This window comes from Mobula birostris, unplaced genomic scaffold (assembly GCF_030028105.1).
Source record: "Mobula birostris isolate sMobBir1 unplaced genomic scaffold, sMobBir1.hap1 scaffold_630, whole genome shotgun sequence".
NCBI lineage: Eukaryota > Metazoa > Chordata > Chondrichthyes > Myliobatiformes > Myliobatidae > Mobula > Mobula birostris.
Genome location: NW_027278350.1, coordinates 184523 through 195013, shown reverse-complemented (window position 1 = coordinate 195013; position 10491 = coordinate 184523).

The window sequence follows — 10491 nt, the reverse complement described above, 5'->3', positions numbered from 1 at the left end:
TTGGCTCTTGAGGCTTGATGCTGGTCTCTTGGCTCTTGAGGCTTGATGCTGGGGTCTCGGCTCTTGAGGCTGGATGCTGGGGTCTTGGCTCTTGAGGCTTGATGCTGGGGTCTTGGCTCTTGAGGTCGGGGTCTTGGCTCTTGAGGCTTGATGCTGAGGTATTGGCTCTTGAGGCTGGATGCTGGGGCCTTGGCTCTTGAGGCTTGATGCTGTGGTCTTGGCTCTTGAGGTTGGGTTCTTGGCTCTTGAGGCTTGATGCTGGGGTCTTGGCTCTTGAGGCTTGATGCTGGCGTCTCGGCTCTTGAGGCTTGATGCTTTGGTCTTGGATCTTGAGGCTTGATGCTGGGGTCTTGGCTCTTGAGGCTTGATGCTGGGGTCTCGGCTCTTGAGGCTTGATGCTTTGGTCTTGGCTCTTCAGGCTTGATGCTTTGGTCTCGGCTCTTGAGGCTTGATGCTGGGTTCTTGGCTCTTGAGGCTGGATGCTGGGGTCTCGGCTCTTGAGGTTGGGGTCTTGGCTCTTGAGGCTTGATGCTGGGCTCTCGGCTCTTGAGGCTGGATGCTGGGGTCTTGGCTCTTGAGGCTGGATGCTGGGGTCTCGGCTCTTGAGGTTGGGGTCTTGGCTCTTGAGGCTTGATGCTGGGCTCTCGGCTCTTGAGGCTGGATGCTGGGGTCTTGGCTCTTGAGGCTGGATGCTGGGGCCTTGGCTCTTGAGGCTTGATGCTGGTCCTTTGGCTCTTGAGGCTTGATGCTGGGGTCTTGGTCTTGAGGCTGGATGCTGGGGTCTTGGCTCTTGATGCTGGATGCTAGGATCTTGAGGCTTGATGCTGGGGTCTTGGCTCTTGAGGCTGAATGCTGGGGTCTTGGGTCTTCAGGCTTGATGCTGGGGTCTTGGCTCTTGAGGTCGGGGTATTGGCTCTTGAGGCTGGATGCTGGGGTCTTGGCTCTTGAGGGTTGATGCTGGGGTCTTGGCTCTTGAGGTTGGGGTGTTGGCTCTTGAGGCTTGATGCTTTGGTCTCGGCTCTTGAGGATTGATGCTGGGGTCTTGGCTCTTGAGGCTGGATGCTGGGGTCTTGGCTCTTGAGGCTGGATGCTGGGGCCTTGGCTCTTGAGGCTTGATGCTGGTCTCTTGGCTCTTGAGGCTTGATGCTGGGCTCTCGGCTCTTGAGGCTGGAAGGTGGGGTCTTGGCTCTTGAGGCTGGACGCTGGGGCCTTGGCTCTTGAGGCTTGATGCTGGTCTCTTGGCTCTTGAGGCTTGGTGCTGGGGTCTGGGCTCTTGAGGCTGGATACTGGGGTCTTGGCTCTTGAAGCTAGATGCTGGGGTCTTGGCTCTTGAGGTTTGATGCTGGGGTCTCGGCTCTGGAGGCTTGATGCTGGGGTCTTGGCTCTTGAGGCTTGATGCTGGGGTCTTGGCTCTTGAGGTTGGGGTCTTGGCTCTTGAGGCTGGATGCTGGACTCTTGGCTCTTAAGGCTAGATGCTGGGGTCTTGGGTCTTGAGGCTGGATGCTGGGGTCTTGGCTCTTGAGGCTTGATGCTGGGGTCTCGGCTCTTGAGGCTGTATGCTGGGGTCTTGGTCTTGAGGCTGGATGCTGGGGTCTTGGCTCTTGATGCTGGATGCTAGGATCTTGAGGCTTGATTCTGGGGTCTTGGCTCTTGAGGCTGGATGCTGGGGTCTTGGCTCTTGAGGCTTGATGCTGGGGTCTTGGCTCTTGATGCTGGGGTCTTGGCTCTTGAGGTTGGGGTCTTGGCCCTTGAGGCCTGATGCTGGGGTCTCGGGTCTTGAGGCTTGATGCTTTGGTCTTGGCTCTTGAGGCTTGATGCTGGGGTCTTGGCACTTGAGGTTGGGGTCTTGGCTCTTGAGGCTTGATACTGGGCTCTTGGCTCTTGAGGTTTGATGCTGGGGTCTTGGCTCTTGAGGCTGGATGCTGGGGTATTGGCTCTTGAGGCTGGATGCTGGGGTCTTGGCTCTTGAGGCTTGATGCTGGGGTCTTGGCTCTTGAGGCTGGATGCTGGGGTCTCGGCTCTTGAGGTTGGGGTCTTGGCTCTTGAGGCTTGATGCTGGGCTCTCGGCTCTTGAGGCTGGATGCTGGGGTCTTTGCTCTTGAGGCTGGATGTTGGGGCCTTGGCTCTTGAGGCTTGATGCTGGTCTCTTGGCTCTTGAGGCTTGATGCTGGGGTCTCGGCTCTTGAGGCTGGATGCTGGGGTCTTGGCTCTTGAAGCTGGATGCTGGGGTCTCGGCTCTTGAGGCTGGATGCTGGGGTCTTGGCTCTTGATGCTGGATGCTAGGGTCTTGAGGCTTGATGCTGGGGTCTTGGCTCTTGAGGCTGGATGCTGGGGTTTGGCTCTTGAGGCTTGATGCTGGGGTCTTGGCTCTTGATGTCGGGGTCTTGGCTGTTGAGGCTTGATGCTGGGGTATTGGCTCTTGAGGCTTGATACTGGGGTCTTGGTTCTTGAGGCTGGATGCTGGGGTCTTGGCTCTTGTGGCTTCATGCTGGGGTCTTGGCTCTTGAGGTTGGGGTCTTGGCTCTTGAGGCTTGATGCCTGGGTCTTGGCTCTTGAGGCCTGAAGCTGGGGTCTCGGGTCCTGAGGCTTGATGCTGGGGTCTTGTCTCTTGAGGCTTGATGCTGGGGTCTCGGCTCTTGAGGCTTGATGCTGGGGTCTTGGCACTCGAGGCTTGATGCTGGGGTGTCTGCTCTTGAGACTAGATGCTGGATGTCTCGGCTCTTGAGGCTTGATGCTGGGGTCTTGGCTCTTGAGGCTGGATGCTGGGGTCTTGGCTCTTGAGGCTTGATGCTGGGGTCTTGGCTCTTGAGGTTGGGGTCTTGGCTCTTGAGGCTTGATGCTGGGGTCTCGGGTCTTGAGGCTTGATGCTTTGGTCTTGGCTCTTGAGGCTTGATGCTGGGGTCTTGGTACTTGAGGTTGGGGTCTTGGCTCTTGAGGCTTGATACTGGGCTCTTGGCTCTTGAGGTTTGATGCTGGGGTCTTGGCTCTTGAGGCTGGATGCTGGGGTATTGGCTCTTGAGGCTGGATGCTGGGGTCTTGGCTCTTGAGGCTTGATGCTGTGGTCTTGGCTCTTGAGGCTGGATGCTGGGGTCTCGGCTCTTGAGGTTGGGGTCTTGGCTCTTGAGGCTTGATGCTGGGCTCTCGGCTCTTGAGGCTGGATGCTGGGGTCTTGGCTCTTGAGGCTGGATGTTGGGGCCTTGGCTCTTGAGGCTTGATACTGGTTTCTTGGCTCTTGAGGCTTGATGCTGGGGTCTCGGCTCTTGAGGCTGGATGCTGGGGTCTTTGCTCTTGAGGCTGGATGTTGGGGCCTTGGCTCTTGAGGCTTGATGCTGGTCTCTTGGCTCTTGAGGCTTGATGCTGGGGTCTCGGCTCTTGAGGCTGGATGCTGGGGTCTCGGCTCTTGAGGTTGGGGTCTTGGCTCTTGAGGCTTGATGCTGGGCTCTCGGCTCTTGAGGCTGGATGCTGGGGTCTTTGCTCTTGAGGCTGGATGTTGGGGCCTTGGCTCTTGAGGCTTGATGCTGGTCTCTTGGCTCTTGAGGCTTGATGCTGGGGTCTCGGCTCTTGAGGCTGGATGCTGGGGTCTTGGCTCTTGAAGCTGGATGCTGGGGTCTCGGCTCTTGAGGCTGGATGCTGGGGTCTTGGCTCTTGATGCTGGATGCTAGGGTCTTGAGGCTTGATGCTGGGGTCTTGGCTCTTGAGGCTGGATGCTGGGGTTTGGCTCTTGAGGCTTGATGCTGGGGTCTTGGCTCTTGATGTCGGGGTCTTGGCTGTTGAGGCTTGATGCTGGGGTATTGGCTCTTGAGGCTTGATACTGGGGTCTTGGTTCTTGAGGCTGGATGCTGGGGTCTTGGCTCTTGTGGCTTCATGCTGGGGTCTTGGCTCTTGAGGTTGGGGTCTTGGCTCTTGAGGCTTGATGCCTGGGTCTTGGCTCTTGAGGCCTGAAGCTGGGGTCTCGGGTCCTGAGGCTTGATGCTGGGGTCTTGTCTCTTGAGGCTTGATGCTGGGGTCTCGGCTCTTGAGGCTTGATGCTGGGGTCTTGGCACTCGAGGCTTGATGCTGGGGTGTCTGCTCTTGAGACTAGATGCTGGATGTCTCGGCTCTTGAGGCTTGATGCTGGGGTCTTGGCTCTTGAGGCTGGATGCTGGGGTCTTGGCTCTTGAGGCTTGATGCTGGGGTCTTGGCTCTTGAGGTTGGGGTCTTGGCTCTTGAGGCTTGATGCTGGGGTCTCGGGTCTTGAGGCTTGATGCTTTGGTCTTGGCTCTTGAGGCTTGATGCTGGGGTCTTGGTACTTGAGGTTGGGGTCTTGGCTCTTGAGGCTTGATACTGGGCTCTTGGCTCTTGAGGTTTGATGCTGGGGTCTTGGCTCTTGAGGCTGGATGCTGGGGTATTGGCTCCTGAGGCTGGATGCTGGGGTCTTGGCTCTTGAGGCTTGATGCTGTGGTCTTGGCTCTTGAGGCTGGATGCTGGGGTCTCGGCTCTTGAGGTTGGGGTCTTGGCTCTTGAGGCTTGATGCTGGGCTCTCGGCTCTTGAGGCTGGATGCTGGGGTCTTGGCTCTTGAGGCTGGATGTTGGGGCCTTGGCTCTTGAGGCTTGATACTGGTTTCTTGGCTCTTGAGGCTTGATGCTGGGGTCTCGGCTCTTGAGGCTGGATGCTGGGGTCTTGGCTCTTGAGGCTTGATACTGGGGTCTTGGTTCTTGAGGCTGGATGCTGGGGTCTTGGCTCTTGTGGCTTGATGCTGGGGTCTTGGCTCTTGAGGTTGGGGTCTTGGCTCTTGAGGCTTGATGCCTGGGTCTTGGCTCTTGAGGCCTGAAGCTGGGGTCTCGGGTCCTGAGGCTTGATGCTGGGGTCTTGTCTCTTGAGGCTTGATGCTGGGGTCTCGGCTCTTGAGGCTTGATGCTGGGGTCTTGGCACTCGAGGCTTGATGCTGGTGTGTCTGCTCTTGAGGCTAGATGCTGGATGTCTCGGCTCTTGAGGCTTGATGCTGGGGTCTTGGCTCTTGAGGCTTGATGCTGGGTTCTTGGCTCTTGAGGCTGGATGCTGGGTTCTTGGCTCTTGAGGCTTGATGCTGGGGTCTCGGCTCTTGAGGCTTGATGCTTTGGTCTTGGCTCTTGAGGTTGGGGTCTTGGCTCTTGAGGCTGGATGCTGGTGTATTGGCTCTTGAGGCTGGATGCTGGGGTCTCGGCTCGAGGCTTGATGCTGGGGTCTCGGCTCTTGAGGCTTGCTGCTTTGGTCTTGGCTCTTGAGGCTTGATGATTTGGTCTCGGCTATTGAGGCTGGATGCTGGGGTCTCGGCTCTTGAGGTTGGGGTGTTGGCTCTTGAGGCTTGATGCTTTGGTCTCGGCTCTTGAGGATTGATGCTGGGGTCTTGGCTCTTGAGGCTGGATGCTGGGGTCTTGGCTCTTGAGGCTGGATGCTGGGGCCTTGGCTCTTGAGGCTTGATGCTGGTCTCTTGGCTCTTGAGGCTTGATGCTGGGGTCTCGGCTCTTGAGGCTGGATGCTGGGGTCTTGGCTCTTGAGGCTTGATGCTGGGGTCTTGGCTCTTGAGGTCGGGGTCTTGGCTCTTGAGGCTTGATGCTGAGGTATTGGCTCTTGAGGCTGGATGCTGGGGCCTTGGCTCTTGAGGCTTGATGCTGTGGTCTTGGCTCTTGAGGTTGGGTTCTTGGCTCTTGAGGCTTGATGCTGGGGTCTTGGCTCTTGAGGCTTGATGCTGGCGTCTCGGCTCTTGAGGCTTGATGCTTTGGTCTTGGATCTTGAGGCTTGATGCTGGGGTCTTGGCTCTTGAGGCTTGATGCTGGGGTCTCGGCTCTTGAGGCTTGATGCTTTGGTCTTGGCTCTTCAGGCTTGATGCTTTGGTCTCGGCTCTTGAGGCTTGATGCTGGGTTCTTGGCTCTTGAGGCTGGATGCTGGGGTCTCGGCTCTTGAGGTTGGGGTCTTGGCTCTTGAGGCTTGATGCTGGGCTCTCGGCTCTTGAGGCTGGATGCTGGGGTCTTGGCTCTTGAGGCTGGATGCTGGGGTCTCGGCTCTTGAGGTTGGGGTCTTGGCTCTTGAGGCTTGATGCTGGGCTCTCGGCTCTTGAGGCTGGATGCTGGGGTCTTGGCTCTTGAGGCTGGATGCTGGGGCCTTGGCTCTTGAGGCTTGATGCTGGTCCTTTGGCTCTTGAGGCTTGATGCTGGGGTCTTGGTCTTGAGGCTGGATGCTGGGGTCTTGGCTCTTGATGCTGGATGCTAGGATCTTGAGGCTTGATGCTGGGGTCTTGGCTCTTGAGGCTGAATGCTGGGGTCTTGGGTCTTCAGGCTTGATGCTGGGGTCTTGGCTCTTGAGGTCGGGGTATTGGCTCTTGAGGCTGGATGCTGGGGTCTTGGCTCTTGAGGGTTGATGCTGGGGTCTTGGCTCTTGAGGTTGGGGTGTTGGCTCTTGAGGCTTGATGCTTTGGTCTCGGCTCTTGAGGATTGATGCTGGGGTCTTGGCTCTTGAGGCTGGATGCTGGGGTCTTGGCTCTTGAGGCTGGATGCTGGGGCCTTGGCTCTTGAGGCTTGATGCTGGTCTCTTGGCTCTTGAGGCTTGATGCTGGGCTCTCGGCTCTTGAGGCTGGATGGTGGGGTCTTGGCTCTTGAGGCTGGACGCTGGGGCCTTGGCTCTTGAGGCTTGATGCTGGTCTCTTGGCTCTTGAGGCTTGGTGCTGGGGTCTGGGCTCTTGAGGCTGGATACTGGGGTCTTGGCTCTTGAAGCTAGATGCTGGGGTCTTGGCTCTTGAGGTTTGATGCTGGGGTCTCGGCTCTGGAGGCTTGATGCTGGGGTCTTGGCTCTTGAGGCTTGATGCTGGGGTCTTGGCTCTTGAGGTTGGGGTCTTGGCTCTTGAGGCTGGATGCTGGACTCTTGGCTCTTAAGGCTAGATGCTGGGGTCTTGGGTCTTGAGGCTGGATGCTGGGGTCTTGGCTCTTGAGGCTTGATGCTGGGGTCTCGGCTCTTGAGGCTGTATGCTGGGGTCTTGGTCTTGAGGCTGGATGCTGGGGTCTTGGCTCTTGATGCTGGATGCTAGGATCTTGAGGCTTGATTCTGGGGTCTTGGCTCTTGAGGCTGGATGCTGGGGTCTTGGCTCTTGAGGCTTGATGCTGGGGTCTTGGCTCTTGATGCTGGGGTCTTGGCTCTTGAGGTTGGGGTCTTGGCCCTTGAGGCCTGATGCTGGGGTCTCGGGTCTTGAGGCTTGATGCTTTGGTCTTGGCTCTTGAGGCTTGATGCTGGGGTCTTGGCACTTGAGGTTGGGGTCTTGGCTCTTGAGGCTTGATACTGGGCTCTTGGCTCTTGAGGTTTGATGCTGGGGTCTTGGCTCTTGAGGCTGGATGCTGGGGTATTGGCTCTTGAGGCTGGATGCTGGGGTCTTGGCTCTTGAGGCTTGATGCTGGGGTCTTGGCTCTTGAGGCTGGATGCTGGGGTCTCGGCTCTTGAGGTTGGGGTCTTGGCTCTTGAGGCTTGATGCTGGGCTCTCGGCTCTTGAGGCTGGATGCTGGGGTCTTTGCTCTTGAGGCTGGATGTTGGGGCCTTGGCTCTTGAGGCTTGATGCTGGTCTCTTGGCTCTTGAGGCTTGATGCTGGGGTGTCGGCTCTTGAGGCTGGATGCTGGGGTCTTGGCTCTTGAAGCTGGATGCTGGGGTCTCGGCTCTTGAGGCTGGATGCTGGGGTCTTGGCTCTTGATGCTGGATGCTAGGGTCTTGAGGCTTGATGCTGGGGTCTTGGCTCTTGAGGCTGGATGCTGGGGTTTGGCTCTTGAGGCTTGATGCTGGGGTCTTGGCTCTTGATGTCGGGGTCTTGGCTGTTGAGGCTTGATGCTGGGGTATTGGCTCTTGAGGCTTGATACTGGGGTCTTGGTTCTTGAATCTGGATGCTGGGGTCTTGGCTCTTGTGGCTTCATGCTGGGGTCTTGGCTCTTGAGGTTGGGGTCTTGGCTCTTGAGGCTGGATGCTGGGTTCTTGGCTCTTGAGGCTTGATGCTGGGGTCTCGGCTCTTGAGGCTTGATGCTTTGGTCTTGGCTCTTGAGGTTGGGGTCTTGGCTCTTGAGGCTGGATGCTGGTGTATTGGCTCTTGAGGCTGGATGCTGGGGTCTCGGCTCGAGGCTTGATGCTGGGGTCTCGGCTCTTGAGGCTTGCTGCTTTGGTCTTGGCTCTTGAGGCTTGATGATTTGGTCTCGGCTATTGAGGCTGGATGCTGGGGTCTCGGCTCTTGAGGTTGGGGTGTTGGCTCTTGAGCCTTGATGCTTTGGTCTCGGCTCTTGAGGATTGATGCTGGGGTCTTGGCTCTTGAGGCTGGATGCTGGGGTCTTGGCTCTTGAGGCTGGATGCTGGGGCCTTGGCTCTTGAGGCTTGATGCTGGTCTCTTGGCTCTTGAGGCTTGATGCTGGGGTCTCGGCTCTTGAGGCTGGATGCTGGGGTCTTGGCTCTTGAGGCTTGATGCTGGGGTCTTGGCTCTTGAGGTCGGGGTCTTGGCTCTTGAGGCTTGATGCTGAGGTATTGGCTCTTGAGGCTGGATGCTGGGGCCTTGGCTCTTGAGGCTTGATGCTGTGGTCTTGGCTCTTGAGGTTGGGTTCTTGGCTCTTGAGGCTTGATGCTGGGGTCTTGGCTCTTGAGGCTTGATGCTGGCGTCTCGGCTCTTGAGGCTTGATGCTTTGGTCTTGGATCTTGAGGCTTGATGCTGGGGTCTTGGCTCTTGAGGCTTGATGCTGGGGTCTCGGCTCTTGAGGCTTGATGCTTTGGTCTTGGCTCTTCAGGCTTGATGCTTTGGTCTCGGCTCTTGAGGCTTGATGCTGGGTTCTTGGCTCTTGAGGCTGGATGCTGGGGTCTCGGCTCTTGAGGTTGGGGTCTTGGCTCTTGAGGCTTGATGCTGGGCTCTCGGCTCTTGAGGCTGGATGCTGGGGTCTTGGCTCTTGAGGCTGGATGCTGGGGTCTCGGCTCTTGAGGTTGGGGTCTTGGCTCTTGAGGCTTGATGCTGGGCTCTCGGCTCTTGAGGCTGGATGCTGGGGTCTTGGCTCTTGAGGCTGGATGCTGGGGCCTTGGCTCTTGAGGCTTGATGCTGGTCCTTTGGCTCTTGAGGCTTGATGCTGGGGTCTTGGTCTTGAGGCTGGATGCTGGGGTCTTGGCTCTTGATGCTGGATGCTAGGATCTTGAGGCTTGATGCTGGGGTCTTGGCTCTTGAGGCTGAATGCTGGGGTCTTGGGTCTTCAGGCTTGATGCTGGGGTCTTGGCTCTTGAGGTCGGGGTATTGGCTCTTGAGGCTGGATGCTGGGGTCTTGGCTCTTGAGGGTTGATGCTGGGGTCTTGGCTCTTGAGGTTGGGGTGTTGGCTCTTGAGGCTTGATGCTTTGGTCTCGGCTCTTGAGGATTGATGCTGGGGTCTTGGCTCTTGAGGCTGGATGCTGGGGTCTTGGCTCTTGAGGCTGGATGCTGGGGCCTTGGCTCTTGAGGCTTGATGCTGGTCTCTTGGCTCTTGAGGCTTGATGCTGGGCTCTCGGCTCTTGAGGCTGGATGGTGGGGTCTTGGCTCTTGAGGCTGGACGCTGGGGCCTTGGCTCTTGAGGCTTGATGCTGGTCTCTTGGCTCTTGAGGCTTGGTGCTGGGGTCTGGGCTCTTGAGGCTGGATACTGGGGTCTTGGCTCTTGAAGCTAGATGCTGGGGTCTTGGCTCTTGAGGTTTGATGCTGGGGTCTCGGCTCTGGAGGCTTGATGCTGGGGTCTTGGCTCTTGAGGCTTGATGCTGGGGTCTTGGCTCTTGAGGTTGGGGTCTTGGCTCTTGAGGCTGGATGCTGGACTCTTGGCTCTTAAGGCTAGATGCTGGGGTCTTGGGTCTTGAGGCTGGATGCTGGGGTCTTGGCTCTTGAGGCTTGATGCTGGGGTCTCGGCTCTTGAGGCTGTATGCTGGGGTCTTGGTCTTGAGGCTGGATGCTGGGGTCTTGGCTCTTGATGCTGGATGCTAGGATCTTGAGGCTTGATTCTGGGGTCTTGGCTCTTGAGGCTGGATGCTGGGGTCTTGGCTCTTGAGGCTTGATGCTGGGGTCTTGGCTCTTGATGCTGGGGTCTTGGCTCTTGAGGTTGGGGTCTTGGCCCTTGAGGCCTGATGCTGGGGTCTCGGGTCTTGAGGCTTGATGCTTTGGTCTTGGCTCTTGAGGCTTGATGCTGGGGTCTTGGCACTTGAGGTTGGGGTCTTGGCTCTTGAGGCTTGATACTGGGCTCTTGGCTCTTGAGGTTTGATGCTGGGGTCTTGGCTCTTGAGGCTGGATGCTGGGGTATTGGCTCTTGAGGCTGGATGCTGGGGTCTTGGCTCTTGAGGCTTGATGCTGGGGTCTTGGCTCTTGAGGCTGGATGCTGGGGTCTCGGCTCTTGAGGTTGGGGTCTTGGCTCTTGAGGCTTGATGCTGGGCTCTCGGCTCTTGAGGCTGGATGCTGGGGTCTTTGCTCTTGAGGCTGGATGTTGGGGCCTTGGCTCTTGAGGCTTGATGCTGGTCTCT